This window comes from Arvicanthis niloticus, chromosome 3 (genome assembly GCF_011762505.2).
Source record: "Arvicanthis niloticus isolate mArvNil1 chromosome 3, mArvNil1.pat.X, whole genome shotgun sequence".
Taxonomy (NCBI): Eukaryota; Metazoa; Chordata; class Mammalia; order Rodentia; family Muridae; genus Arvicanthis; species Arvicanthis niloticus.
The window spans coordinates 132,482,646-132,509,645 of NC_047660.1; the positions used below are offsets into that span (position 1 = coordinate 132,482,646).

The 27,000-nt window shown below is 38.6% G+C and overlaps 1 protein-coding gene and 1 long non-coding RNA gene across 2 annotated transcripts in view; one reads left to right on the forward strand and one right to left on the reverse strand.

Moving 5' to 3' along the window:
- Positions 1-27,000, forward strand: part of Tmeff2 (transmembrane protein with EGF like and two follistatin like domains 2) — a 264,413-nt gene that overhangs the window by 151,196 nt on the left and 86,217 nt on the right. The window lies entirely within an intron of this gene.
- Positions 292-23,253, reverse strand: LOC143441832 (uncharacterized). Its single transcript, XR_013109546.1, has 3 exons — positions 23,196-23,253; positions 6,730-6,812; positions 292-4,724 (listed from the first exon to the last, which is right to left on the reverse strand). It is a non-coding gene; the product is annotated as an uncharacterized LOC143441832 (long non-coding RNA).

Below are 27,000 nucleotides of genomic sequence, written 5' to 3' on the forward strand. Positions count from 1 at the left end.
TTCACCCTAAAATTAATGAATCAAATTTCAGTGAAGTAGAACTTAAGCATAGTATTTTTCTGAAACTTCTTAAATGATTATGGAAATGCTACTTTAAAAGAATTGAATGACTAAGAGAATCATTGACTTCATTTCTACTTTCCCATTGTCTTCAGACTGTCAATTGTTTTCTTTTATGAAAAAAAATTGTACATGGCAGGGGTTGGCTGGAGTATAGCTAAGCCATTAAGAACATGTATTTCTTTTGCAGAGACTTTTAAAAAAAACTTTCTTTCTCCAATTTCTCACCTTTATACTGGTCAGTTTTAACTGACAGTTACACTTTTGAAGTACAAAATTTAAAATATGAACTGTATAAATGTAGTTTAAGGATTTTGTACAAGGCTAGTGGCAACAGAAAGGCTAAGCAGTTGTCCATGGGGGCCCAGCATGACAAATGGACTTCAGAAATAGCCTTGTAATGAAAGAGACAGCATGGTCACAGCAGAGCCTCCAGGAATTGGGCATCAAGCAGAAAAATTAATTAGGGACTAAACCAGGTTTACTTAGTGGTTCTGCCATGGATGGCCAAGCCTTGATAACCAGAGATAGAAGGAATCTAGCCTAAATATGGGTCCTTGAGAGGTCAAAATGAAGTCAGTGGGAAGGATGACTGGATACTACATCAGTTATCTTTTGGCTAGAATATCTTGTATGCCCCAGCCTAGAGACAAGATCCGTTCCAAAATTCAGAATAAGCCTGAACCTCCAGATGGGGACTAAGTGGCCATAGCTGGGAAGATTACAGACTGCAGGGGCAGGGAGCCAAGAACATCATTATACTTTCCAGACAAGAGTGAAAGTTGTTAACGCTGAAAGAGAATGTGTTTAAAATGTCCAAGGTAAGCAATAAAGAATGGTGCTGACACCAGTGCATTGATTTTCATTTATTTAAATACCTTTGTGTGTTAACATATTGTATTTTTTTTTGACCATGAAGTAGATTGGCAACAGCTGAAGGACATGAGAATAAAGCAATAAATGAAGCTAAATAGGCATGGAATGAGAGAGACTATAAAGGAAGATAGTTAGTGCTCGGGGAGTGATCTGACCATACTGTTCCATAGCATCCTCATGACAACAGGGGAGCATTGGCACTATTAATTTGGGATGAAACTATGGCTGGATCCCTTACAAACATAAAATTTTTCTTGAGTCATGTGGCAATAAAGAACACAACACAATGTTGTTTGTTTGTTTTTTTTTTTTTTTGACATCAACTAAAACACAGTTTCATGCATACAGATTTCATCTCTCTTGGCTTTATGAAATAATAGCTAGGTATGAATAAATACTAGTGACAAATACACACAAATGTATGAAATTTATTCTGACCTTTCTTTAAACCAGGCCTAGGATATGAATATTTTCATTCTGCTACGGGGTTAAAGCCTAGTTCCTCAAAACTCTTTCAAAAGGAAGATAAATATGGTGTTAGCATTAAAAAAGCCAGTGCACAGTCAGCTGATCACACTCTATAGTTAGGGGAGGTTTTGAGTTAAGGACCAAAGCACACTGCAAATGAGTAAACAAAATGAAAGAGGTCGGGAAAGAGCTGAATACGGGGGCGGGGACAAGAATGAGAATTTGAACATGATGCTGATAGGCTGTGACGCTAATCACGAGCTACTGCACACTTGTGTTCTGAGGGAACAGATGGATTATAATCTGATGGAAGATGAAGTGTCATGTTCTGTGGCTTCATTTCGAGGTTCTTTTCCTGCCCTTTTCTTCTTCTTCTTCTTCTTCTTCTTCTTCTTCTTCTTCTTCTTCTTCTTCTTCTTCTTCTTCTTCTTCTTCTTCTTTTTGGTTTTATCGAGACAGGGTTTCTCTGTGTAGCCCTGGCTGTCCTGTAACTCACTCTGTAGACCAGGCTGGCCTCAAACTCAGAAATCCACCTGCCTCTGCCTCCCAAGTGCTGGGATTAAAGGCGTGCGCCACCACCGCCCGGCAGTGCCCTATTCTTCTTATGAGAACATCAAGACTGAAAAACTTAGAAAATTATGTTTCTCCATATGAAAGCCAGACCTTTACTGATGAAGTGTCTTCAGCTCTGGGTATTTTCCTCTCTGTAAAAACGGATCTGATTTTCAAAAGGCAGAATTAAAATTGAAGCAAGAGAAACTGTCCACATTGCAGGGTAGCCTCTGTTGGATCAGAGCTATCCTTTATTAAAGACCAACTTCAGAACAGTAGAAGCACTGGGATGAAGAAAGGAACATTTGTGCTTGTTCATGGGAGGAGTAAAAGGAAGGAAAACAGGAAGCACTTAGAAGATTATTCTCTTTACAACTACACTGGAAAAAATCAAAACTTATACATCAAAGAGAATCTCAAATACATCCTGCCAAATATAATTTATACAGAGAAAGAATGGCTTCTAAATAAGAGAAAATTGACTCATTGCAAAGTAATAGAGCCCCAGCTGATAGCAGTGGGAATAAGAACTTATGATTTCAGCAAATATTTTTGATACTTGGTTCATTTTAGACACTGCTTTATATTCCTTTAATTATCGTACCTGATAAATTATCTCAGTGAGTCCAAAGTAGGTCACTAGGAACTCCTTGCACTGGGAACTAGTCCTTAGAAGTAATTAGCCTGGAATTATTTTTTGTTGGTTCTGTCAGTCAAAAGTAGTTCAGAGCCCAGGGGTTGATACTTGATTTAATGTATATTTTAAAGGCAAGTTGATAGCTGGGCCTGATCATAGGAATATCTGGGTATGAAATTGGCTGAGTGCCTAATATTTCCAGGGTGTCAGAATGGATCAAGAATGAGAGCTCAGGTGTAAAAGCAGGTGCAGCCGCTGACAATGAGCACAAGGGGAGAACCTCAGTCACTATATGGTGGGGATTTATGTGCCTGATTTAAGTTCCTCACACTGTTTTACCTTTGCTTTTGTAATATGTGCTACACGTCATGCAGCTGCCATTGGCAATATTATGTAGGCTCAAGTGCTTTTAATTTCTCAGTGTCCACTCATTTGTCTCTGGAAGCAGTAAGAGTGCTTACCAGTCCTGAAACACTATCCCACGTGGATATAAAATGCTGGTGACTGATTGCAGGGGTCAGAGTGACAGAAAAGCAGCAGCCTCAGTATCCCTGAGTTCACAAGAATGAGTCTCTAGTGCTTCTTGTTTTGCTGTTTCACTGATGTGCTGTAATTGGAGCAGGGTGTACAACTTGGCATTCCTTTCGTGAGTGTCTCTCACAAAGACAGTTTAGCCTGAAGTCTTTAGTGTCTTGCTTTCTTGATCTGAGGAGACTCCTCGTCACTAGGAAGACTGTGCACTGTTGGCATCACTCCCACCTTTAATGCATCCTGGACCATGGAGACTCATGAATATTTGAAACAGGGCAATGGCCGTGGATGATCCTTGGCACTGGAGTTCACCATACGTATAAGTAAATTAGACATTAGATCCTGCTGACTTCAGTGCATTTGGGTTGTAAATTTGAGAGGGTAAATTAAGACAACTCTGAGTAAACACAGAAAATGGCTTCTTTTAAAACTACTACTGGCCAACACTGAATAGACCCACTGCTACAAGCTGAATATTTCTGGGTGAAAATATCAGAGTTGTGCATAAAATAAAGGAAAACATGCTTATTAATCACAGTGTTATGATAAACTGAGTTTATTCAGTCTTCACCTAAGTGGTTCTTTTTTATTGACTTCCTCTCTAGCCTCACAATGGTAAATGTGGTAATCCCAAATTAGAATTGCCTTCTAACATGAATTTACTCATGAAGACAATGGGTAAAATCAAATACACACACACACACACACACACACACACACACACACAAATCATAGGTCCAGGTTAGAAAATCTACTATTTCTTGTATTGTTGATTGAGTGTATCTTGCCATGCTGCCTGTAATTTTAGCTCAGAGTGTTCACATCTAGGTAAGGCTATTGTTAGTCTGAGTAACACCTCCTAGTGCTATGAAAACTAGCCAGAATGAAAATTACCTTGATTCTTCTAAGTCCTGTGACCAGAAGAGTGTAATAGCTTCAGCAATAGTATTTAACCACCAACTTCTGGTAGCCACCCAAGAGCAATGGTAATAGCCTGTATTATTTTGGAGATCTTTAGAACACCTCTGACCAAGAAGTTGTGGGGACACGTGACACTGCACTTTTTATTGGGAAGCCCATGGCTTCTGTGGGGTGGGTATTATCCCGATGTGTGAAGCCTTTTTTAGAGTAAGCTTCTGTATGGCTTTTTCAAATATCTTTAGTATCTTTTAGTATCTTTAATCCTCATCCCCACTCTGAGCCTTCTTCCTACTCTCCTGGATTCTATGCACACTGCAGGTTCAATATGCAAAGGTAAAGATTTGATGCTGGTGCCACACAAGAGTGAGAACATGTGATATTTATTTGTCTTTCTGGGCCTTAGGTGACCTTATTCACTGTTTTCCAATTCTGCCCAATTGTCAGCAAATTTCAGTTTACTTTACACTCAATACTGTGTGCTGTTTCCATGTCCTGGCAGCTATAATGATGAGCATGAATAAGCATGCGTAGTAGATGATTATACACATAGGGATGATATCGCTGGGTCATACAGTGGGTCAATTTCTAGTTCTTTTGAGGAGCTGTCACAGTGGTTTCCATCGTGGCTGTCTGAGATTCTCGTGGTCTAGGAATCACTCCTCTTCATTTGCTTCTCGTTCTGAGGGTAAAATGAACGATTGTCGTCTCTAAAAATTGCAAATGTTTCTATTTGTATAGAAGGGGAAAGACACTGTTTTTCCTTTAATGTTTCCTTCCCTGGAAAGCTTTCAAGGGAGTGAGAAATGATTTTAAAAAGTACTGTTCTGCTCCCATGACTCCACATGGAAAATGACTGTATTTATTAGCCAAGGAAGAGCTGCATGTAAATGTTTTAGTTTTATTATTTCTTTTATGCATTTCTATTCTTATCTGTATCAAGAACGATAAGGCCTCTAAGTTTCACATAATTAAGTAAATTTTACAAGTACAATTATTACCATACTAGATCCGTATTTCTAGTGGCTAGTCAGTGTGGTGCTGTCTGCAAGTTGTTGTTTAATACTCTGTGTCAATCAGTGCCCATGTGTGACCCACACATTCCTCTGCATATGCTACAAGTCGTCTAAATTTTTAACTGGAGCTAAAAAAACCAAAGGTCACTTAGGAAGATAACTTCGTAAAGACAGTTCACTACACAGCAGCCACTTGAAAGCCAATAGCTGTCTCACCCTCCCAAAGAAAGAAAATTATATTTCATGAAGTTACTTACAATTTTGAAATTGAACCAATTTCTAATACCTACTTAGCCTCATTCAAAAGGGATTGAGCGTTTTACTTAAGGTTTGGAGTTTCTTGCTATTTTTCCTGGTTCCATATCCAACTCTGCTGGATGCCACAGTGTTTAACAAACTTAATTGCAACTGTGGATCTAGAGAGGAATACTGAAAACCACAAGAGTAACAAATTGCAAAGCTTTGCATGCACTTACATGTGTTGACAGCATTTATTCTGGCTACATAAAACCAATCATACAACTTTTATTATACCTCAAAATGAAGAAACTGTAAATAGCAAAACAAAGGAAACAAAATTCTAAGCACAGAGAGTGAGTTTTCCATTAATTTAACCATTTCCACTCTTCTTACTAGTGTAAAAAGGCTCACTGTAGGCTGATCCTGATGTGATATTAATTATAATATCAGTGAAATAATAATAATATAATATTGTCTAGCATTTGGTACACACTGAACAAATCCCCACAATTTATTCCTTTTTGAGTTTGGGGGTTGCTGATTTTCTCAGTCTCGGGGATAAAAATAGGCATCTCATTATATTCTTCACTATAGACAGAAGTTTCCCAAATGTGTCTCCTGGTGCTAAGACACTATCCTAAATATTTAGATTTATGGAGTCTTTTAACTTGCACACCACTCTTAGGAATTTCAATATACCAGTAATTCTTACTTCATTTTTTTAAGAAAATTATAGTTCACACAGAGAGGAAAATAAAACTTGCCAAAACTCCCAAACAGGAGGAAAACCTTGATTTGAGCCAGCCAGACTGACTGGAGAGATATCTTGATGTTCACTGCTGCTCAAAATTTCTCAGTATTGTATTCAGTGATAAAAATGAATATAAGCATATACACAGATATATACCATGCATACCTCCATTTGGATCACCTACTTTTTTTTTAAATCAGGTTTTTTTTTTCCTTAAGATTTATTTACTTTGTATACAGCTTTCTGTCTGCATGTATGCCTGAAGGCCAGAAGAGGGCACCAGATCTCATTACAGATGGTTGTGAGCCAACATGTGGTTGCTGGGAATTGAACTCGGGACCTTTGGAAGAACAGACAGTGCTCTTAACCACTGAGCCATCTCCCCAGCTCCCTGTATCATCTACTTAGCATAGTGTTTCATGCTTCGTGATAAAATGCAGTAACAAATTTTATACATCTCTAACAATAAAAGCCACCAGTTAACATGCCTATAATGAACATGCTACACTTGAAGTTAAAGGTTTTCACACATTATTTCTTCTCATTTTTCCTCAAAATTGTAGAATTTCCATCAGTTTGATTTTTGGCAAGGGTATTAAATTCACAATGGCTATGTTTGTGTGTGTTTAAATGGGGTTACTAGCTTGGAAGTTTAGAGACATATTTTCACCATAGCCTACCTTTTGAGCATACTGCTACTCAATTGGTTTATGTTTCAGTGCCAGTCACTGGAGTGCCACACTCAGGAGTGTTTCCCAAGGCTCTGCAAAAAGTGGGATGAGGAGAAATTCAGCGGAAAAATTAAATTTTGTTTCTCACTGCCTGGGAAAAAGATCGTGGGCTATCTACACCTTCCCATGAGGCAAAAGAAGATATATTATCCTATATTATACTATATTATGTATTAAATTATAAATGTATATTTTTACCATGGGAAAAATATTTATGCTGAGAAATAGGAAAAAAGAAAAAGGAAGAACATATTTGGTAGAAAATAAATGCAGACAAATAAATTATGGCTTTGGTCACCACATGCATATCTCTTTTTTTTTCTTTTTTTTTATTAGATATTTTATTTACACTTCAGATGCCATCCCCTTTCCCCATTCCCCCCTACCCCCCTTAGAAATCCCCTATCACATGCCCCCTTTTCCTTCTTGCATTTATACATTTTTTTTAAATAATGTTAATCATAAGCGTTATAAGTTTGGAATTGTTCAATCAGAGGTGTAACCCACTGACCGACCTAGCTATAACAACTATCTTTGACTGGTGGAGATAAATGAATATCTGCCTCCCTGTCTCCCCCCTCTTTCTCTCTTTCATCACCTAGCTTCTCCTATCCTTCTTCTCCTCCTCTTCTTACTCCTTTTCTTGCTCTCAGTACTCCTCCTACCTTAGCTCCTCCTACACATCACCCTTCCTGTTAAAATGAAACTTTTCTCTCAAAATACAATTAGAGCATAATTATGCCAATTTGTACCAGTGAGGTACAAGATAATCCTAATACCCAGTCCATCATTTTGTTGACTAACCAGCACCTCTGTCATCTATCCTAACTAAAACATTTAGTTCTGAACCTGGCTTTAGGATGAATGTCAGCTGACTACCATCCACTCAAATCTTTTCTCTTACAGTAAATAGCTATAAGTTTTCAACCCCGTCAGAAATCCAGAATGACTGAGTTAACTATAATTGTGGGAAGCACAAAGCATAGCTTCTAAAACTTAGCCAATTTATAGAGACCTCTGAACACCTGAAAAGCCCCTATACTACCGAATGTTGGAGCATCAAATCTTCAGCCTTCTGGCCCAGAATCATCTGACAGACCTTGGTGATGCAGGATTATTAAGGACTGATTACTCTGTCTAGGCAGATATAATCAGTCGACTATTCTGCATGTGTGTCCTTTTCTGGACAGTAATTTGTCTGTAGATGGAGAGAGGCAATTCTTGCCTAGTGGCTGTTACCACACAACTGGAGTAACTCCAAGGATGCTCAATTTCTTCTTAGAATCCACGACAGGAAGCTGTCAGGAGCAGACAGGTCTCTAATCAATATGAACATTAATATATAAATATTTGTAGCATCAGTTCTATGGACTTCTTATGTTTTGAAAACCAACTATCCATGTAAGGTAACCTGGACTGTTTTTTGTTAACTCCTCTCAGCTTTTTCTAAGTAAAATATGGAAAGCACCCTAATAATAAACTCAAAAATATGAATTTGCTATAGTCCCTTAACTCATAGGTTAACCATCCCAAATCAGTTAAAAAAGGGCTGGGTCTAGGCATTGTATTCCTAAATGTGTTATACAGGCACAATGCCCATGAGTGTATCAATATTCATCTCATTTTTATATTAATAAGAGGCTCGTACCAATGAAAACCTTAAACTTGAGATCAAAGTAAATTTTGTACCATTTAAGAATTTATAACTTCATCTTGATAATAAGTATACAGATTTCTACCAGTAGGTTATGGCTATGCAGTAAGTCCTAGCTAATCCCCCCTGTTCCAACAAAACCACTACTTGTCCCTAGAAAGACAGACCATTATTAACCACATTAGTCCCCAAGCTCAGGGAATAGGGGCGCTGACTCTTCTTTAACTTCTTCAAGCTGATTAAGGGCGTTGAGATTTTGAAAGAGGGGTGGGGGGGGGAGAGTAAGTTGCTAAGCCTCTGATGCTGTGTCTTCACTGAATCCAGATGGAATTCCAGGACATCAGAGGTTTGGGCAGGTCTGCTCAGTGTGCTTGATGAGTAGATACACCAAGGCTGTGTATTCTGCAATATACAATTCTCAGAACAAGTTTTAGTATCAAGAAAAAAAAAAATTTTCCACCCCCAGGGCGCTGACATTTTTTTTTTTAAAGATGTTGGTTCTGAAGACTTTTTTTTCCACGCTTCTTAAAATTGGTTGTAGTATTTACGTTTCAGATTTTATCCCCTTAGCCTACTTCCTCCCACCACCCAGAAACCTATCCCATCCCCCTCCTCATGCTTCTATGAGGCAGTGACCACACCTACCCCCCTCACTATCCCCTCCCCGCCCTCACATCCCCCCCCCACTGTGTGTTCATTCATTCATTTTTCATTCATTTTTTTATAGGACCAAGAAACTCCTCTCCCACCTATGTCTGACAGGGCCATCCTCCCCTACATATATATACCTCTGGAGTCTTGGGTCCCTCCCTATGTGTTCCCAGGCTGGTGGTTTAGACCCTGGGGGGCTCTGGTTGTTTGCTATTGTTGCTTTCCACCTGGGGTCAATAACCCTTTCTGCTCCTTCAGTCCTCTCACTAAGTTCTCCATTGGGAAACCCCTGATCATATCAGTGGTTAATTGTGAACATTGTCCTCTGAGTGTTTTAGTCTTTGGCTGACCTCTAAGGAGACAGCTATATCATGTTCCTCACATTATGCACTTCCAGCCATCCACAACAGTGTTTAGATTAGGTGGCTGTACATGGGGTGAATACCCAGGTGGAAAGGTCTCCTGATGGCCCCTCCTTCAGTTTCTGTTCCATGTTTTGTTTCCCTATTTGCTCCCTTGAGCATTTTTATTTCTCGTTCTAAGTAGAACTGAGGCATCCCCTCTTGGTCTTCCTTCTTCATGAGCTTCATGTGGTCTGTGGGTTGAGTCTTCGCTTATCCAAGCTTTTGGGCTAACATCCGTGGAGATATGTTTGTGTAACTCTCTTCTTTTGGGGTTTTTGGAAGATTACTTTCTTGTTTTTTCTAGGTTGTAGTTTCCCTCCTTGTGTTGGAGTTTTCCACCAATTATTCTTTGAAGTGCTGGATTTGTGTTGAGATACTGTGTAAATTTGGATTTGTCATGGAATATTTAGGTTTCTCCATCAATAATGATTGACAGTTTTGCTGGGTATAGTAGTCTGGGCTGGCATTTGTGTTCTCTTAGGGTCTGTATGATATCGGTCCAGGATCTTCTGGCTTTTATGGTCTCTGGTGAGAAGTCTGGTGTAATTCTTATAGGTCTGCCTTTATATGTTACTTTGCCTTTTTCTCTTACTGCTTTTAGTATTTTTTCTTTGTTTTGTACATTTGATGTTTTGACTATTATATGGCGGGAAGTATTTCTTTTCTGGTCTAAACTATTTGGAGTTCTGTAAGCTTCTTGTATATTTATGGACATCTCTTTCTTTAGGTTAGGGAAGTTTTCCTCTATAATTTTGTTGAGGATATTTACTGGTCCTTTTAGTTGGGAGTCTTCCCCCTCATCTATACCTATTATCCTTCGGTTTGGCCTTCTCATTGTGTCTTGGATTTCTTGTATATTTTGGGTTAGTAGCTTTTTGTATTTTGCATTTTCTTTGACAGTTGTGTCAATGTTTTCCATGGTATCTTCTGCACATGAGATTCTCTCTTCCATCTCTTGTATTCTGTTGGTGATACTTGTGTCTATGACTCCTGATCATTTTTTTAGGTTTTCTATCTCCAGGGTATTGTCCCTTTGTGATTTCTTTATTGTTTCTACTTCCATTTTTAGATCCTGCATGGTTCTGTTTAATTCCTTTTCCCGTTTGGTTGCATTTTCTTGAAATTCCTTAAGGGATTTTTGTGTTTCCTCTTTAAGGGTTTCTATCTGTCTACCAGTGCTCTCCTTAAGTTCTTTGAGAGTGTTATTTATGTCTTTCTTAAAGCCCTCTATCATCATCATGAGAAGTGATTTTAATTCTGATTCCTGCTTTTCTGGTGTGATGGGGTGTTCAGGGCTTGCTCTGATGGGGGAGCTGGGTTCTGATGATGCCATGTAACTTTGGTTTCTGTTGCTTACATTCTTGCTCTTGCCTTTTGCCATCTGGTTAACTCTAGTGCTGCCTGTACTTGCTGTCTCTGACTGAAGCCTGTCTTTCTAGTTATCTAGCTTGTGTCTGATCTCCTAGGGGTCCAGATGTCTCTGTGATCTTTTCCAGCTGCACTGATTATAGTGGTACCTCTAGGATGCCTCAGGATATGGTGCCTCCAAGGTAGTAGTCCAGCTAGGTGTCTGCTGTTCTGGGTGCAGTGTCTTCTCTAGAATATCTCAGGATACGTTGTCTGAAGCTCTGAGTTCATTTGTTCCTCTGTGGATCTGGATTGAGTGGAACTTCCAGTATGTCTCAGGTGGAATCCGGGGTCCACACAACAGCAGACCTGGCAGAGGTCTGATCTAGGCCTCAGATCTGAGAACTAGTTTCTAAGACACTGTCCAAATTAGAGCGCCTGGGATCCCTGCTTCCTCTGGGTTCTTGGAGGTTGGGGACAGAGCTGCCACCCAAGATCTGCTCAGTGCTCTGGCCCAGACAGGAAGGAACCAGTGTTCCGGGCCAGGAGTAACTTCCTGGGTCCTTTTGGTTCCCAGTTACTCCCTGTTTAGGGCGGGCCCTGCTGTCTGCTTACCTAAGATACTGCCTGAGTTCAAGCACCTGGGATCCCTGTTTCCTCTGGGTTCTTGGATGTTGGGAGCAGAGCTGCCACCCAAGATCTGCTCAGTGCTCTGGCCCAGACAGGAAGGAACCAGTGTTCCAGGCCGGGAGTGACTTCCTGGGTCCTTTTGGTTCCCAGTTACTCCCTGTTTAGGGCAGGCCCTGCTGTCTGCTTACCTAAGATACTGCCTGAGTTCGAGCACCTGGGATCCCTGCTTCCTCTGGGTTCTTGGATATTGGGGGCAGAGCTGCCACCCAAGATCTGCTCAGTGTTCTGGCCCAGACCGGAAGGAACCAGTGTTCCAGGCCGGGAGTGACTTCCTGGGTCCTTTTGGTTCCCAGTTACTCCCTGTTTAGGGCAGGCCCTGCTGTCTGCTTACCTAGGATACTGCCTGAGTTCCAGTGCCTGGGATCCCTGTTTCCTCTGGGTTCTTGGATGTTGGGGGCAGAGCTGCCACCCAAGATCTGCTCACTGCTCTGGCCCAGACCGGAAGGAACCCCACATGCATATCTCTTAATTTAAGACTTAAAATGTAACATAAATTCTCACACTTTCCTATTTAGCATACCTTTTGATAGTAATAGTATAATTTAGCGATGATTTTTGAACAAATATAAATGTAAGCACCATAGTAATGGGACCTCTTTGTCAAGGTAGCTACTAGAAGATATATTTTCTTCTCATGTATCTATGTGCTATGTAAAAAAAAAAAACTAAACACATTTTGTATATCAACCCAGGCATCACTTTTCAAAATTTTTATTTAGTCATGAAGCTGAGAATTCTTTTTAGAATGTGGCAGTGATTTTCTTTTTCTTCTTCTTTTTTTTAAGAAAAGCTGAACACATGATAACATTTTTAATTGGAGCTGAATTATTTTCAATAACCCAGTTCTGATTTTTCTTTCAAGACAAAATTGATTCAAAGATTTTTTTAAAAAAAAAAACCTGGCAGCCATAATATTGTCTATATAGACAAATTTGTTGTACTCCTTCAAGAGAAGAAACAGTTGTGTGCAGAAACCTTTCTAGTGTCTGTGTTCAGAGAGTCTAAGAAATAGCTTTCTGAGGAGTCAGCATTGTTTCCTGAGAAGTTGTTTGCCCAAAGGTATATTAAAGTGTGTAAAAATTATCACTAGTCTTCAGTGGTTGACTCCAAATAGTGATGTATATGTCGGCTCATTTAAGCAACAAATCAGTGAGCTATCTTCAGCACTTTATGTCCACTTATTACTGATATTTTTACCATGAGTGGAGTATAATATCTACTAACTTACTGAATGAATTACAAAATTGCACGCAACACTCAACAGAAAAATCAATACTGAGGATGGCTCAGTCGGTAAAGTGTGTCCTGTGCAAACAAAGACCTGAGTTCAGATTCGCACATCCATGTTGCTGAGAAAGTTGATGTTGGAGAGGCTTCAGAGTTCACTTGCCCTCCACTCTAACTGGTGAGCACTAAGTTCAGCGAGGGACTCTGTCTCAGAAAGTAAGATGGAGAATAACTGAGGAGGATACCCAGTATCAACCTATGGTCTCTGCATGCACACATGCACACATGAACACACAAGCTCGTACACACACTGGCAAGAAACAAGGATTGTTGAAGGTCTAAATACTTAGTACAAGAAGGAAAGGGAAAGAAGAAGAGTAAAGAGGGTAAGACAAGAAGAGAGAAATGGAAGAAGTAAAGAATTTCTTTAGCCCTTCAGTGTGGAACAAAATCATCAGATGAGCTAATTTATCCGTTTTCACTAAGCTATGACTGAGAGGAAAAAATGAGAACAATGCACTTGCGACAAATGATCATCTGTGGATTATTTACCACAGTGCTCTCTTTGTTCACCACCGTTCTTTCAGTGCCTTTAACAATTCATACTATCCTCTATGCTCATTTATTCAACCGAAGTTGTTTTGAAGAGATATTAGGTCCGAACTAGCCATAAAGGCTTACTCATTGTCAATAAATACTGAAGTAAGTACATCTGAAATGAGTATACAACAATAGATAGTTAAAGTGAAAAACCTAGATTTACACTAAAAAATATCTGCACATTTTTATTAAAACTATAGACCTCTGCATAAATGTATAATTTTAGGACAGTCAAGTACAGCATTCAAGTATCTCTTAGAATATAAAAATAAGAATAGTATGCTTTACAGCACAATGCCATTGAGTTCTAACTGAATATGATTTGCTCTCACCAGAAAGCAGGCTGATTGGGAAAAAAGAAAATTCAAGAGAACTATTTGCCTTGCATCAGTCTAAATGCTCAAATTTGGAGATTAAAAAAAAATGAAAAAAATGAAGTAAGAGGAAAAGCCCTGAACTAATTAATATATAAACATAATAGTCATAGTTCTTCAGAGAAATGCAATTGTTAAATAGATTGATAGATCAACAAATGAAACATTTGACTAATGAATTGCCATACAGGTAATCAGGTAGATAAGCAAGTAGATAAATGGGTTAGTTATAAAAAATATATATATATAAATAAAATGATTCCAAAACCAAGCAGTTGAAAAATCTGAAACCATGGAGATAGTATGGTATTATTCTGTTTTAAACACAAAATGAAAAAATGATCATGAGAGCTACATCCTTATTTCTCTGAGTTTCATTCATTTATAATTGGTGGTTATGACCATTTCCTTCCACTGGGGTTTCTTTATCTTCAGGAAATACCTCACTACTTAATCATTCTTTGCCCAGTAAGGTCACCAAACCTTTCCTAGTGGATACTAATCATTTGTTCTTTTGCCTAGACTGGGGTTGTGCTATTTCATTGACTTTAGTTGTAGAGTTTGGTAGTTACCAAGAGATCACCGAAGGCTCTACTGTTTCTCCAGTTTATAGTAGTAAGCCACTTGACCCTTGAGTGCCAGGCAGTCCTTGCCATCAGCATAGCAACTCACTTCTTTACCTATTGACTCAGAGGTATGAGACCAATGAGATCAGGTAATGATCATAGCTTACTATTCCATTGGTCAGCACTGTGATTTTTTGTACATCCTTTCTTTTATAAGTGAGACCTCCAGGTCATCAGAGCACAAGGTTTGAAGAAAAATAAAAGCTGGTGAGTCACTAAAAGCAATACTGTCACTTTCATCCCGATTGCTTGGTTTCTCAGACAGTGATAGTGAATATAGGAACCATCCATAGATATTGACTCAATGCAAAGAAATAGCCAATAGCTACCATTTTCACTGAGTCTTCAAAAATCTCTTCTTCTTTCAACCACCCTGCTCCAAGCCTCTACCAAAGATTGTGAATCCACTGAATCCCATGGACAGTGGACCAAATGTCATTTTTTAAATAAAATTTTGGTTAGATGCAATATGGTATAAAATAGTGTTATATTTTGCTTTTCTAGTGTTGTGCTAAAAGTGAACAAATGCAACTTGGGGAGAAAAAGCATTATTTGGCTTACATTTGCAGGTCATAATTTATCCTTCAAAGAAGACAGGACAGGAACTCAAGTAGAAATTGAAGCAGAGAGCACAAAAGAATGCTTCTTATGGACTCCTCTCTCCTCTCTGACTTGCTTTTGGACTATGATCAGCTTGTTTTCGTACACAGCTCAGGCCCACCTGCCTTGGGATGAGACCATGGATACTTTGGGGAGAAACTATATCCAGGGATACAAACTCAGTATCTAGAGCTTTATTTGTTCCAATAAAGACAAAATGTTTTTCAGTCCCATGAGGAAGCAAGTCAATTTAACCAAACTACCATCAGGTATCAGAAAATGATGACATATTGTTGGGAGTTCAGTATTTATCTCTGCTACTAAGGAATTAAATTCTTAACAATGGTTATAGCAGTGATTCTCAAACTTCTTAATATTGTGATAGTTTAATACAGGTTTTCATCTTGTGGTGGCCCCACCCATAAAATTATTTTGTTTGCTACTTCATAACTTTAATTTCACTAGTGTTATGAATCACAATGTAAGCATCTGTGTTTTCCAAGGATCTTATGCAATCCCTGTAAAAGGGGTCATTCAGCACTCCCAAAGGGATCACAACCAATAGGTTGAGAATCACTGGACTATGATCTGACTTTTCTTGGTGAGTAGAAGTTCTTGTTCCTGAGACCAGCGACAGTCTTCTTCATGGATACTTTATCAGTCATCTAGGCAATGAGAAGAAAACTGCAAACACTGGTGGCTTACTCACAAAATATAATTTCCTGATGACTCAATTATTAACATAGTAAAAAGGCCATTCTACCAAAAGCAATCTACAGATTCAATGCAATCCCCATTAAAATTCTAACACAATTCTTCAAAAACATTGAAAGAGAAATTCTCAATTTTATATGGAAAACAAAAATCCCAGGATAGCAAAAGACAATTCTTAACAATGAAAGAACATCTGGGGAATCACCATCCCTGACCTCAAGCAGTACTACAGAGCAGTAGTGTTCAAAACTGCATGGTACAGAGACAAACAGGTTGATCAGTGGAATAGAATTGAAGACCCAGAAATAAAACCACACTTATGGCCACTTGATCATTGACAAAGAAGCCAAAAATATACAATGGAGAAAAAAAAAAAAGAAAGCATCTTCAATAAATGATGCTGGTCTAACTGGAAGTCCATATGTAGAAAAATGAGAATTTTTAAGAATTTTGTCATATTTACTTCACATTCGTCATCAACCAATGTCTTGCAATAAGTACAGAGTTGCCACCACTTCTCACTGAGTAGGCCCAGGCAGCACCAAGGACTGTTCTCATTTTCTCAGGCATGGAACAACACCCAGTACAGCAACTGCAATTGGAGACTCCACTAGATTGAGACTATGATAATCACTGTCATTCTAACAAGCCCCATCTATCTTCTATAATAGTCTGGAAAATCAAGTTTTTTGATGATGTGCTAGGTCTTCTGGGTAGTGCAATCTCTACATTCCCTCCTGAATGCATTGTTGGTTTTAGTTTAATATTTTTCATATACAGTTAATTCCAATAGCTTGTGTTGACCTTTTCTATAATATTAGTCCTCACTCTTCCAGTCAAGGAATAAGTTCAGAGTTTCTTCCAAATACTATGCATATTTTCTTCAAGTATTCTTTCCAGACCTGTGTATCCATAGGATTTGTCCAGAGGCTCACTAGACCCACTGTGAAATGGACCTGTGCCAAAACATCTAGTGAAGGGCTCGGCTCTATAAGAGTTTATTTGGCAGGTAAATCAAAATGATATCTTCATCCAGCAAGAATTAGTTTATCAGGAATTAGGATACAGTAATCTCTGAAAGGTTTGATTTTCAGTGTATTTTCTATTTAATATCTACCGGTCTCTTTGAGAAAGACTGAAGAAAGATTACTAAAGAAAGATATGCTTAATACTTTCATCAGAAGAACTAAACTCCCTACAATCCAGGCTGTTCTGAATATGTAAATAAACTTAAGTCCCAAGGTTGACTAAGGAAATACTGTCACCTTCATGTTTCACAGTAGGACTTTTGTTCTTTCAAATCAAGAAAGAATTTATTTAGCTTTTAATCTGTATTGCTTCTAGTAACATTATGACCAATTGGCCAGTACTGAGGGTCATGGGTAAGATATTCTCCTTGCATCCTTTGTTGTAACAACGTTCACATTAATACTGGCAGTGAGAAAATTCTATGACCCTGTCATCATGAAATTCAATTATGCACACTGTATTTAAATTTCCAAAACAGTTCTAACTGTAAGCTCTGTATTACAGGAGCATCCGCCAGAGAGCATGCTGAGATGCAAGGAGTCTTTGCATAATTTTTTAATCAATATATGTGTTCTATACCAAATGGGAGTGAGTAGTCTTAAATGACAAGTGTACTCTAGTGTTGCCATCACTGAAGTCCTTGAATCTTAGCTTCATAATTAAAAGGGCCTTTCTAAACTACTCTGAAACATGTTTTTACCTGTTTGAACCAAGAAAACATCGAGGTCCCTTTCTATCTCTCTGTCCTTCAACTGAAATGAAATGTGACACTTTACATAGTGTGGCCAACCAATAATTTCAACCTAATCCAATAACTTATCACTTCTTTCCACCATTATCCCGTCCTCTCACACTCCCCTTCTATCCCAGGCATCTTCTCTGGACTTTTATCTAAGTTAATAGTTCAGAGTGTGGCACAGCTCTTCACCGATCACATTGTGTAGCTCACTTCTAGGAGCTCAAAGACCCTATGTACAAATATTAGTCTAGGAGGGTGTAAGTTACTTTTCTGGTTGCTATGTAAATAGAAGCCAACAAAAGCAGCTAAAGAAAGGTGAGGTATACTGTGCTCAGAGCTTGACAGGGTACTTCATCATGGCAGGAACAACAATGCCATGAGAGCAGCTCTAACCTTGTGTTAGAAGTGTGTAACAAATGCTCACAGTGCATCTCCATAAAGGAAACATGACGAATTCTGATGTTCACATTATTTTCTCCTTTTGTAAATGCGTTGAGATTATATTTACATCATTCCCTAACCTGAGACTACAACTCAGGTGACGGTGTCAAGCTCTCTGGAAACAACCTCTGGAAGACACATGATTATTCACTGTAACAGTCTTTGGCTACTTTTGGTTCTTCTTTCTTCCACTCTTCTTCACCCTATTTGTTCCACACTTTCAACCCCCTAACACTAGATAGGAAAGAAAAAGGGATAAGAGGGAAAGAAGACAATGTTCTCTTTAGACTACATCCAGCTGATGAGAGACATCAAGTTCCTTGGAGCAAGATTGATCGTCACCATCAACACATCTATATTTTTCTTTTTTCTTCTTTCCTATTCCTTCTCCTTTTCTTCCTCCTCCTCTTCCTCTTCCTCTTCCTCCTCCTCCTTCTTCTCCTCCCTCTCCTCCTCATTCTTCTTGATGAATAAATACTTAATAAACCATGACAAACAAGAGACAACAGCCAATATCAAAAAGGTAATAAACCAACAACTCACCCCATCGCCTCTTAGAATCCTAGCATTTATATATCCTCTGAAGGGTGCCCAGAATTCCAAATGTCACACAATTGCAGAAACAATCTGCACCTAGAAAATCACACCACTACTAGGGCACGAGGCAACCTATACTCAGCTACTACAAACAATCTGAAGCAGCCCCATATCCCACACCTGGGATTAAAATGAAACCATATTCTTATATTATTTACATGTTTTTCAGAGAAACCAAAACTCCAAAATTGTCACTACAATTCAACTACTGACAACATTTATTTTCTTCTTCATTTCCTCCTAAATTTTTTTCTTCTAGCATTAGACTCCATTTATCTTTCACACATGGTACCCAGCTATTCTAGCACATAACATGAAAAAGGTGATTCTTCACTCATTGATTTTTCCTGCCCCACATTCTCTCCTTCTTAAAAATTCAACCTGATATATAAAGCTATATTTGTATGCTTTCTTTCTATGTCAGTGTTTTATGTCTATACTTAGACTACAGATAGCCATAGGTAAAATGCAGGAAGTTAGTAATGGTCTACATAATTCCTATGAGTTCTTTGAATTCTACCACTACCACAGTAAACTTGGATTTTTAGTGCACTGTAAGTATTTCCTCCAAGGCAACAGGTTCATTGTTCCTCTTTCCTATGGGCTCTAAAATTTCCAACAATTCCTTCCTAAATTATAGAAGATGGGACATTGTTTTGAGAACACAGCACATCCTGCTCGGTATTTTAACCATACATTAGTAGAAATAAAATGTTGATTATGTATCCATCCCTTTAGAAAGCACGGGAAACAGGGGGCTTTTCACAGCATTTAAAGCAGGCACTTTAGAAAGGTAAACCTATAATGAAACGCTTTAAATGAGAGGAAATTTTTGAGATGAATAACAAAACAATACTGCAGGGAAGGAGCAAGGGGGAAAGGCAGGAAAGAAAGTAATTATAAGAAAATCTATGGCTAAAGAAGCTCTTACTATTAGTCATAAAATGTATCTGAGTGCCCTGCATTAAAGTTAAAGAAGAAAAGAAATAATTCCCCTACTATAATTAGAAAAAAAATGAAGAAATTTGTCAAGATACTTTAACCAGTTCAGAAATTTAACACAATTTCTATTGTGTGCACTTACTAGAATTTTGACTGAAATGAAAAACATAATCAATGATTATCAGAAGCTTATACACACTGGAAATTAATGCATTAGCTATAGCCCTATAAGGTTATGAAGTGTCAGTCTGTGGAGGTGATTCCTGAAAGATCTGGGTGTGCTCTGTACGTTTATGTGACTCAGTTCAGGATTAAAACAAGTGGAATAGACAGACAATGTACATCTTCATCAGCCTTAACTGTGCTCTCAGAAATTAGACAGAACGTCAGGTATATCTGCACCTTTAGAGTTGTGAGGCCCATGTTTACAAAACAGTTTCTGGAAGATAAACTATGAAGCAGACTAGGCAAGAAGCCCAGGGTCCTGAGATGTTCTTATAGTACTAGGCCCTAACATTCTGTGCTCTATTCCAAACCATTTGTGAAAAGCTTGGGAGTTATATGACTTCATCTGTGACAATAAATACCATTTATTTAGATACTTTGGTTAGAAATATTTTCTTTTATTAATGACTAAGAAAAGGATGCTGTCATTGAAGTTTCAGGAGAGGTGAAATCTATGGTCTAACCTTTACCACAAAGACTCAGAAGGATTTCACAAATGTAGACAAAAGAAAGGCATTTGTTGAGAAAAACAGAAATGAATATATGACATAAATTCTCAAATTGAATCTTTCACCACAGAGGATGAATTGGGTATTATATTCATCCATTTATGAAGAAGGTGAACTCATAGTTCAGAAAGGCACATCCATGCAACTATATGTTCTTTCACGAGATCAAATATGAGTTCAACCTCAGATTTTTCTGAATAAAAGCTCATGTCCTTTAAACTTCATAATGCTATCATGTAGATATCAACATAGAATTTGGATAGTGAAACTGTCTTTTCAGAAGACAGAGTAGTTTATGGAGTTTGAAAATTTATGAAAGTACATTTAGTCAAATGATAGAAACAGTTTTTGAAAGACCGCATCCTGTACAGAGTTTGTATCCTAAGAGAGAAATAGGCAATAAAAAATGAGCGAGCCATATGCTCTCAGATAATAGGTGTTTTCAAAAGCAACAACTGTTCCAAAGAGCAGGATTTTGTTAGAGAACGTGCTATATACTATTTACAGAACACTTTTGTGAGGACTTATCATTACTGAATTCAGGTAAGTATTGTGAGATGCTTTAACAGGTAAGCACTAAGTTCTGAGAGCTGTAACTACACACATACATGCACATGTGCACACATGCATGCACACACACTTAGTTTTGTTCATAATTCAGTACAAATATGCCTGCTTAGCATGAGCTTGCCTTCTCTTGATCACTGGAGTCTCATTCATTCATTTAATAGAAAGAAGATGAGAAAGAATGGTCCTAGATGGAATTTTTATAAGGTTGTCTTTGACACTCCACATTTTCACTCATAGTCCACCGGCTATAATATTCACTATATAGTAAAAGTGTCATTAAGAAGAAAGAACTCAGTAATGAGGCTTGGCAATAATGCCTGAACGAAGTATTAAATTCTGGGAAGTTCTGTTTTATAAGGAGGCATTACTCAACCCATATGATGAGCCATATTTTATACACAGCATAGGCAACACACTTTCCTTTAAAGGACTTTCATCCCAAGAGAGAAAGGGACAGGAAATGAGCAATAACGAAATGAACAAACAGTGTGTCCTCTGGAGGTATGTGTTATCAAAAGCAATGACTGTTCTGAAGAGTTGGATTGTGGTAGAGAAGGTGTACTTAGGGTATGAAGAAGAGGCATTTAGGGAATGCCTCTTGAGGACTGTTGTTTAGAAGATATCGTAATTACTTGTCCTGTTGCTGTGATAACAGACCCCACAAAAACAACTTAATGGAGTAAGTGATTTTTGGTTTGTTTGGGTTTGATTTTAGTTCACAGCTCAAAGATAAAGTCCATCGTGGTGAGAAACTCCTGGTGGCAGTTGTGAGGCAGATGACCACAGTCTGCGAAGCAGGGAATGTCACATGCCAACATTCAGCTAGCTTTTCCTTTTTATGCAGTACTGGACCAAAGCCTGGAGAACAGTGCTACCCATAGTGAAGATGGGACCTTATATATCAACTAACCAAACCAACACAATCCCTGACACAGGCATGCCTACAGAATAAATGCATAGATGCACCTGGAGGCCTATCTCCTAATTTATTTCAGACCCTGTCAAGTAGGCAATTAACACTAATTGGATGAGAGTCAGCTATGAAAAGATCTGTAAAAACATCATTCTGCCCAGGAGAACTCCTAGTCCAAAGGCACAAGAGTGAGGATGAGATTGATACCAGAAGAAACAAGGAACTGTCCAAAGTTCAGTGTGTCCTCTACTCAGTGATGATGGAAGAAGGTCTAAGATGAAGGTAAGGGATGACTCATGAAGCATCATGTTTGTCTTCATAAAGAAACTCAATTTAAGGATATTGAAAAACCCCAGATGTTTTCTTTTTGAATAATATGATTAGGCAATTCCTACTCCAACTTTTTTCTGGCATCTTCCAATAGAGCCCTAAATACCATCAAAATCCCCTTTTCTCAAGAACCAGGAGATGCTTTCTCTTGATTTACTCACACCAACATTTAGTTTTCTCACTGTGGATATGGGACCCCTTACCTGGAGCATAAGGTCCCAGAAAGTAGTAATATCTAATTTGTGGCTTCCTTGGTAACAAGTGCAAGTCCAAGAAACCACTTAGCTCCTAGCTGGGCACATAGTAAATGAATGTTGATAAATAATTGAAAGATTAAAAACATTCAAAGGAATAGAGAGCGGCATGGCCTTGTATTGACTCCTCCTGCAGGCCTTCACTTTTGTGCCATCAGATCCACACAGCATATGAGATTCCTGGGGAAGAGTGTGGAATCTACATCACTGTGAGAAGCAAGAGATTAGACAGTCGATCAAAGAGATACAAGAATGCCCTTGCTGAGCACTGCGAAGTATAATGGGACAACTGTCAAATCATCAGGGATAAGGTGGGAGAGTCAATTTGGAATGGAAGAGGGAGCTGGTGAGAGAAACTTTTGTTCTGAGTCAACTGATGAAAAGCAGAAGCAAGTGGAATGCCCAGTAGGCAAATAATTAAAGGTTAAGTTGTGTGATGCAGACAGAAAGGTCTGCAGGAGTTCAGGGAAATCTAATAAAGAAAATAGATTTGAGGAGAGAAGTAACAATAGTCACTGAGGTAACAAGAAGGAGAGTAGACTTGTGGGTAAAATCTACTAAAATAATGGGATGATACAAAGAATGGACAAGGAAATTATACATTATAATACTTGAATATATTAAGATGAAAAGACTAGAAATGAGCCAATGAGCAAAAGCAGTGGGTGCTGCCAGCTTCCATTCACTTGAGCTGTGCTGTTGAACTTCTCTGGTTCCTCACATGCAAGCAAGAGACAGAATTCTACTGCCTGGTCTCCTGGTGGATGGGGCCACTCAGTTTACTTCAAGACTGTGATGTGTGACTGAGTATATGAGTGTCGACACTGCACTCCTTGGGATCTTATTTTTCTCATCCTGAAACAGTCACCACTAGTGCTGCAATAGGCGGCTGCTCCATCACCCTGGAATAAGAACTAGGTCTTGGCTATTTTAAGCTACTGTGGTGCTAGAATTGCTTATGACTATGGTACCATCTTACCTTGACTGACCTCTGACATCACTGGAGAGAAAAGAAGGACGGGTGTGAAGTGTGTTTCACACCTGCAATAGAAGAAAATGATAAATGTGAAAATCTTTAGAAATGGAGAACACATGAAGTTAGCAAATAATAATGATCAACTTACAACACAGACCTGGGAGTAGAGCCTGGAAGCTTCACTGCAGGAAGCTCCTTCTTTTTAGAAGGCTTGTAGGGCCCTCAGGTAGACCAGCTGCCTTTCTCCTCCTTCCCCCTCCACAGAGTCTACACAAACTAGTTTGATTTGCCTGGGGATCAGAACTGGATGGAGAGTGGCCCTTCAAGATCTCTCGTGACATAATGCCTGAGACACAGTATTAAAAAGAAACAAATGATCCCAGCCCAAAGCAAAAGTAGGACAACAATTTACCAACATGAGGGAACAAAGGCTTGATTGGGTTCTGACAAGAGGGATGCATTTAGGAAGATAAAACCCGACTTACGAGAATGAAGCAGAAATTGATTTTCCATATGGGGCCTACCAATGTGGAGATTAGCACAAAGAAAAAAAGGACAAAAAAGGAGACAAGTCCATTTTTTGTTCCAACAATCTGCCCATGTTCATGGCTCTCTCTCTGTGGGCAATTATAAGAAAGAAAAAATGAGAAACACAAAGAAACAGGGTCTTTTTTTGAGCTCTCTTCAGACTTATGGAAACCTCGTTTTAAGTTTCTTGTGCTTTGGTCCAGGTGTGCTTATACGCATCTCTAATCCTAGGACTAGAGGGGAAGAGACAGAAAAATCTGTGAGTTCAAGACCACCTTAGTTTATATAGGGAGTTCGAGGCCAACGATGGCTCCATCAGGGGACTTTATCTTTTTGTTAAAAAGGCTTCTCATGTGTGTTACTTAAAATTTTATTTGAGATAATTATTTCAGTAAGTAAAATTTTTACTTTCTTTGTAATTTTTTAAAAATATTTTTACAGTGCTTTTAGGAATTTCATACAGTGTATTTTGACCATATTGCTGAAGGTACCATATATATTAGTCACAGAGAATGGAAAATTCAAATTGGTTCTACCCAGGAATCTTTCTCCCTGCTAGCTCGATTTCATAGGATTGGAAGGTTCTATGCAGACCTCTGTGGGTAGAGGGGAAGTCAGTAGTCTTACCCAGCTGGAAACCCTGGGAGCCACCATAATCAGCAGCATGGCAAAGATCACCCATGGGTACAACAGTGGCACAAATGTGTCATGGTGCCAACTGCTTGCTGATAGATTTACACCTTGCCAAGAACTCGTGGTTAAGGTACTCATAGCAAAGCTACTATTACTTGGCTAAATAAATATCATATCAAAACTGCCCTCTAAATTCATATCTCATGGAGAAGTTTAAATAGAAAATGTACTCACCAATGCTTTTACCTAAAACTTATAATTGTGGGGTTTTTTTAATTATTATTATTGAAAGAAGAGGTCAAAAACGGTAAAAAAAAAAAAAAAATCTCTTTGGAATTTCCTGTTAGAAGAGAAATCTTATCACCTCAGAAAAAGGCACTACCAGGGTGCATACTCAATTTTTGATTAAGCTGCAGGCAAATCACAGGAACACAATGATCACTCTGAGTCAGAGTTTAAATCTGCCACTTCTATCTTACTTTATTCACTAACCATGAATCTGGAGCTCCTGCTGGATCTATCTAACAGAGACAGATGCTTGAACCGTCAGATGGGTGGAGTGAAGGTCACACAGGTGGTTGCATGGTTACATCCACCCAACAAAGTAGTCTGGTGTCCTGAGAGCACAGACTTTGCGTCAGCCCTCAACAAAGGCTCCTGTGTTTTTAACAGCAGTTTATTTAAGGGCTTAGATATAGATTGTCTTGCCTTATATTTTGGTGCTGTCATTTGTTCCTGTGTAGCTGGGATAAATTCTTCACCGTTCATTCATCTCAAAGTTTTCCATCTATAGGAAGAGAATTTTGAGACCTGTTTTCTAAGTTTATTAGACCCATATATACACATATATACATATATATATAAATAACTATATATATACATATATATGTATATATACATATATATAGTTATATATACATATATACATATATACATATATATATATACTATTAGCATCTACCTAGTTTCTTAGAATTTCTTCTCTTGAAATTTCTATCGCAAATTCTCAACTCGCTCTTCTTGTGCTGTGGTCTTTTCCCTTTTTTCCTCCTGATGCATGTAATGGAAGGCAGAGTCTCACGTATCAGGCAAGCACACGTGCGCTGCTGCTCAGTTTTCGCCAACTTGACACATCAACCCAGTCCAGAACTTAACATGTAGAATTACCTCCATTGGATTGGCCAGTGGGCATGTCTACAGGGAATTTTCTTAATTAATTATTGGTGTAGGAGGATCTGGCCCACTTTACACAGTGCCACCTCTGGCACTGGTAGTTGGTCCTGGGATATATAAAAAAGCAAGCTAAGCATGCTTTCAGGTACAGATCAAGAAGCAAAACTCCCCCCGCCCCCCGCGCCCATGGCCTGTGCTCTAGGCCCTGTCTCCAGGATCCTGCCATGAGCCCCTGGCCTGAATTCTCTTGAAGATGAACTGCAACCCCTCCCTCCCCCAGTTGAAATGAACAAGAATAGCATCCTACTGCTGCTGGCATCTCTGAGGATAAGTTTATTATGCAGACTATGATTTGGATTAGTGTTATTTTATTCATTCCTTGCATTGCTTGATAGAGTCTTAGCTCATCACAGAAATGCTTCATATATCTCCAGCACACCCATTTAAATAGATCTTGAATCTTACCACTTGAGAGAAATGAAAACATTCCAACCAATTGATTGGAATTGTTAAAATGATGACTACAATTTTGAGGGGTTTTTTTGTTATATTTCAAGTGATTGTGGCAATATTGTATAGACTGCTCAAAACAAGAAAAATCACAACCTTCTGAAGTCTTAGAAAAATTATTGTTGTTATTGGAGAAAATGGCCTTTAAGATAAACAACTTTCATATTACAGATATGATTTATTTACTACTAAAGTGGACCACACAAGTATCCCAGTCTCTCGTTGAGCAAAGCAGGGTTAAGAGAACTCCTAGATTCCTCAAATCATATACCCTCTTGTATGACTGATGATTTGGGGGGGGAGGGGACAGAAACCTTCAGAAAACATTTGGACCCAGAAACCAGGCTCTTCACCATCTCCCTGAATTGCTTCTCAAATCACAATAATGCCTTAAGCCTGGTTGCATGGGACTTTAGAGATCTTACACTTCTACCAGTCTGTGTTACTATTCATAAATGTGAAGCAGAGAAAAGTTAAATAATCTGCCCAAGGTTATACACTTCCATATTTTTCTCAATATAATAGCCCACTCTTGTTGAGATTCACATCTAGGATTTACACAGAATAATGAGGAAGTCATGACATTTTTTAATTGAAGCCCTGATAAAAGAATCAATTTGATCTTGAATTTCTATCTCATGTCTAGGAGTGAAAGGTAAAAAATGGTATAAGCCGAATGAGTCCTTATCTTCACTGTGCCTGCCTTTTCGTGAAAGAAGGAAACCATCCCTTAGGCTGAAACTGTTTTAAATAGACCATGGTCATTTACTTTGTAAAAAGCATCTTTGAAGCTTTAAGGGAAGAAAGATGGCATGGCTGACCTAACTCATTGAACTTTAACTTACATCCGATCTGTGACTTCAAGAGGAGTCCTGCCTCCCCCCACGAGTGTCATATATCCTGTAAAAACCACTGTGGTTCCAGTAGGACTGACAGTGCCCTGCGTTTCAACAAAGCAGATAAT